Genomic DNA, 5,675 nt, shown 5'->3' with positions numbered 1-5,675 from the left:
AGAGAGAGAGAGAGAGAGAGAGAGAGAGAGAGAGAGAGAGAGAGCGAGAGAAAGAGAGAGACAGATAGAGAGAGACAGATAGAGAGAGAGAGAGCCTGGTGTTATAATGATCTGTGTGTGTAAATGTACCCTGAACCTGCACTTCTGTGATCTGCTGCAGTAATAATGAAGCTGAGGGACAAATCACCTCATTATGATCCAAAATGGAGGAGAGTGGAGCTTTTACACCTGAAAGCACCGTTCAGAGCATCGCCCAGAGCATCGCTCAGGCTCCCGGAGACACAGAGAGCTACAGGCTTCCTTCAGGCTGTTGCTGGGCTCCCAAGTGGCGCAGCAGTCTAAGGCACTGTATCTCAGGGCAAGACGTGTCACTACACTACTGGTTTGAATCCAGGCTGCATCACATCCGGATGTGATCGGGAGTCCCATAGGGCGGCGCACGTTTGGCCCGGGAAAGGCTGTCATTGTAAATAAGAATTTGTTCTTAACTGACTTGCCTAGTTAAATGAAGGTTACATTTTTTTAAATCATAATTAAGCACACCTGAAGGAGTTGGTGTAGGATAGATATGGTGTGGATAAGTTAGGATAAACAGATAAACAGGTTAGGAACAGGTTAGGAATAGGTTATGAACAGGTTAGGAATAGGTTATGAACAGGTTAGGAATAGGTTATGAACAGGTTAGGAATAGGTTATGAACAGGTTAGGAATAGGTTATGAACAGGTTAGGAATAGGTTATGAACAGGTTAGGAATATGTTATAAACAGGTTAGGAATAGGTTAGTAATACCTGGGGGAGTTGTATGGCAACAACAGAAGATGGAAACCAACAGCATAAGTACTGTAGGATCAGGAGTTTTGCCGGAACAATGTGACCTCACTAAGACCTGTACTGTTTCCCAGACATTCTCCTGAACCCTGTGACCTCACTAAGACCTGTACTAAGGCCCAGACATTCTCCTGAACCCTGTGACCTCACTAAGACCTGTACTGAGGCCCAGACATTCTCCTGAACCCTGTGACCTCACTAAGACCTGTACTGAGGCCCAGACATTCTCCTGAAACCTGTGACCTCACTAAGACCTGTACTAAGGCCCAGACATTCTCCTGAACCCTGTGACCTCACTAAGACCTGTACTAAGGCCCAGAGGTTCTCCTACCTGGGCACTAGATCAGGAAAAACTCAGGCCCCTCATCATAACATCTCAACAAAGATATCCTAATATTTCTTATATTTTTAAATTAATCATTGAGATTAATCAAGTACAATCGTTTGAGTGTTAGCCTACATCCTCTCTGCACAATGAGCCATCAGATGAAGAGAATAATAACCAGGTCTTTCCCAAGGAGAGGTATTGGGATTGACTTCAGAGAGACCAGGAAGGAGAGGTAGAGTGATTGACTTCAGAGAGACCAGGAAGGAGAGGTAGAGGGATTGACTTCAGAGAGACCAGGAAGGAGAGGTAGAGGGATTGACTTCAGAGAGACCAGGAAGGAGAGGTAGAGGGATTGACTTCAGAGAGACCAGGAAGGAGAGGTAGAGGGATTGACTTCAGAGAGACCAGGAAGGAGAGGTAGAGGGATTGACTTCAGAGAGACCAGGAAGGAGAGGTATTGGGATTGACTTCAGAGAGACCAGGAAGGAGAGGTATTGGGATTGACTTCAGAGAGACCAGGAAGGAGAGGTAGAGGGATTGACTTCAGAGAGACCAGGAAGGAGAGGTATTGGGATTGACTTCAGAGAGACCAGGAAGGAGCGGTATTGGGATTGACTTCAGAGAGACCAGGAAGGAGAGGTAGAGGGATTGACTTCATAGAGACCAGGAAGGAGAGGTGGAGGGATTGACTTCAGAGAGACCAGGAAGTAGAGGTAGAGAGATTGACTTCAGAGAGACCAGGAAGGAGAGGTAGAGGGATTGACTACATAGAGACCAGGAAGGAGAGGTGGAGGGATTGACTTCAGAGAGACCAGGAAGTAGAGGTAGAGAGATTGACTTCAGAGAGACCAGGAAGGAGAGGTAGAGGGATTGACTTCAGAGAGACCAGGAACATGAAGCACCCTTCTCTATTCTATCCTATAATATAGTCAGCTACAGAGAAGAGTCCTTGGCCTGCATGGCCTACTGCTGGTCATCTCATCTCTTTTTATTCCCACTTTAAACCCCCTAGAGTGGATTACTGCAGCCCCCTGGAAATTGAATTAGCATAATTAATAAATCCCCATCAAAATCCATCAGTTTAAACTATACAAATCTGTTATTTTTTGTATTGGATGCGTCTCAATCCACCGATGTCGCACTTCCTCATCCGTAGTGAAAGGTGGTAGAGCTAGGAGCGATGTTTGTCAGACTGTGAGACATCCGTAGTGAAAGGTGGTAGAGCTAGGAGCGATGTTTGTCAGACTGTGAGACATCCGTAGTGAAAGGTGGTAGAGCTAGGAGCGATGTTTGTCAGACTGTGAGACATCCGTAGTGAAAGGTGGTAGAGCTAGGAGCGATGTTTGTCAGACTGTGAGACATCCGTAGTGAAAGGTGGTAGAGCTAGGAGAGATGTTTGTCAGACTGTGAGACATCCGTAGTGAAAGGTGGTAGAGCTAGGAGAGATGTTTGTCAGATTGTGAGACATCCGTAGTGAAAGGAGGTAGAGCTAGGAGAGATGTTTGTCAGACTGTGAGACATCCAGGGTGAAAGGTGGTAGAGCTAGGAGAGATGTTTGTCAGACTGTGAGACATCCGTAGTGAAAGGTGGTAGAGCTAGGAGAGATGTTTGTCAGATTGTGAGACATCCGTAGTGAAAGGTGGTAGAGCTAGGAGAGATGTTTGTCAGACTGTGAGACATTCGTGGTGAAAGGTGGTAGAGCTAGGAGAGATGTTTGTCAGACTGTGAGACATCCGTAGTGAAAGGTGGTAGAGCTAGGAGAGATGTTTGTCAGACTGTGAGACATCCGTAGTGAAAGGTGGTAGAGCTAGGAGAGATGTTTGTCAGATTGTGAGACATCCGTAGTGAAAGGTGGTAGAGCTAGGAGAGATGTTTGTCAGATTGTGAGACATCCGTAGTGAAAGGTGGTAGAGCTAGGAGAGATGTTTGTCAGACTGTGAGACATCCGTGGTGAAAGGTGGTAGAGCTAGGAGAGATGTTTGTCAGATTGTGAGACATCCGTAGTGAAAGGTGGTAGAGCTAGGAGAGATGTTTGTCAGATTGTGAGACATCCGTAGTGAAAGGTTGTAGAGCTAGGAGCGATGTTTGTCAGACTGTGAGACATCCGTAGTGAAAGGTGGTAGAGCTAGGAGCGATGTTTGTCAGATTGTGAGACATCCGTAGTGAAAGGTGGTAGAGCTAGGAGCGATGTTTGTCAGACTGTGAGACATCCGTAGTGAAAGGTGGTAGAGCTAGGAGCGATGTTTGTCAGATTGTGAGACATCCGTAGTGAAAGGTGGTAGAGCTAGGAGAGATGTTTGTCAGATTGTGAGACATCCGTAGTGAAAGGTGGTAGAGCTAGGAGCGATGTTTGTCAGATTGTGAGACATCCGTAGTGAAAGGTGGTAGAGCTAGGAGAGATGTTTGTCAGACTGTGAGACATCCGTGGTAGAGCTAGGAGAGATGTTTCCCCGAAAATCAGTCTTCTCACTAAATCGTCTGTAGCGTCCAAACGGTTTGGTCTACAAAACTAGGACTGAGGAGAGGAACTGAACAAATTAACCCAATGGGGTGAGGAGAGAACATTACATAAATCACCTGATCGATTCATGTTCACCTAGCAACCATAACAGCCCTGGGAGAGAACACAGACAGACACACAGAAGACTGGATGCTATAGAATGTGTAGAATCAGTATATATACACTGGACTAGAGATAGAAGACTGGATGCTATAGAATGTGTAGAATCACTATATATATACACTGGACTAGAGATAGAAGACTGGATGCTATAGAATGTGTAGAATCATTATATATATACACTGGACTAGAGATAGAAGACTGGATGCTATAGAATGTGTAGAATCAGTATATATATACACTGGACCAGAAATAGAAGACTGGATGCTATGGTCCTAGTTTCATATTACTCCAGTGCTAGCCTCTCTACACTGGCTTCCTGTCAAAGCAAGGGCTGATTTCAAGGTTTTACTGCTAACCTACAAAGCATTACATGGGCTTGCTCCTACCTATCTCTCTGATTTGGTCCTGCCGTACATACCTACACGTACGCTACGGTCACAAGACGCAGGCCTCCTAATTGTCCCTAGAATTTTTAAGCAAACAGCTGGAGGCAGGGCTTTCTCCTATAGAGCTCCATTTTTATGGAACGGTCTGCCTACCCATGTCAGAGACGCAAACTCGGTCTCAACCTTTAAGTCTCTACTGAAGACTCATCTCTTCAGTGGGTCATATGATTGAGTGTAGTCTGGCCCAGGAGTGGGAGGGTGAACGGAAAGGCTCTGGAGCAACGAACCGCCCTTGCTGTCTTTGCCTGGCCGGTTCCCCTCTTTCCACTGGGATTCTCTGCCTCTAACCCTATTACAGGGGCTGAGTCACTGGCTTTACTGGGGCTCTCTCATGCCGTCCCTGGAGGGGGTGCGTCACCTGAGTGGGTTGAGTCACTGATGTGGTCATCCTGTCTGGGTTGGCACCCCCCCCCCCTTGGGTTGTGCCGTGGCGGAGGTCTTTGTGGGCTATACTTAGCCTTGTCTCAGGATGGTAAGTTGGTGGTTGAAGATATCCCTCTAGTGGTGTGGGGGCTGTGCTTTGGCAAAGTGGGTGGGGTTATATCCTTCCTGTTTGGCCCTGTCCGGGGGTGTCCTCGGAGTGGGCCACAGTGTCTCCTGACCCCTCCTGTCTCAGCCTCCAGTATTTATGCTGCAGTAGTTTATGTGTCGGGGAGCTAGGGTCAGTTTGTTATATCTGGAGTACTTCTCCTGTCCTATTTGGTGTCCTGTGTGAATCTAAGTGTGCGTTCTCTAATTCTCTCCTTCTCTCTTTCTCTCTCTCGGAGGACCTGAGCCCTAGGACCATGCCCCAGGACTACCTGACATGATGACTCCTTGCTGTCCCCAGTCCACCTGGCTGTGCTGCTGCTCCAGTTTCAACTGTTCTGCCTTATTATTATTCGACCATGCTGGTCATTTATGAACATTTGAACATCTTGGCCATGTTCTGTTATAATCTCCACCCGGCACAGCCAGAAGAGGACTGGCCATCCCACATATGCTCTCTCTAATTCTCTCTTTCTTTCTCTCTCTCGGAGGACCTGAGCCCTAGGACCATGCCCCAGGAATACCTGACATGATGACTCCTTGCTGTCCCCAGTCCACCTGACTGTGCTGCTGCTCCAGTTTCAACTATTCTGCCTTATTATTATTCGACCATGCTGGTCATTTATGAACATTTGAACATCTTGACCATGTTTTGTTATAATCTCCACCCGGCACAGCCAGAAGAGGACTGGCCACCCCACATAGCCTGGTTCCTCTCTAGGTTTCTTCCTAGGTTTTGGCCTTTCTAGGGAGTTTTTCCTAGCCACCGTGCTTCTACACCTGCATTGCTTGCTGTTTGGGGTTTTAGGCTGGGTTTCTGTACAGCACTTTGAGATATCAGCTGATGTACGAAGGGCTATATAAAATAAATAAATTTGATTTATATATATACACTGGACTAGAAATAGAAGACTGGATGCT

Source organism: Oncorhynchus mykiss, chromosome 15, assembly GCF_013265735.2.
Source record: "Oncorhynchus mykiss isolate Arlee chromosome 15, USDA_OmykA_1.1, whole genome shotgun sequence".
NCBI classification, from domain to species: Eukaryota; Metazoa; Chordata; class Actinopteri; order Salmoniformes; family Salmonidae; genus Oncorhynchus; species Oncorhynchus mykiss.
Note: the sequence above shows the minus strand (reverse complement) of the source record.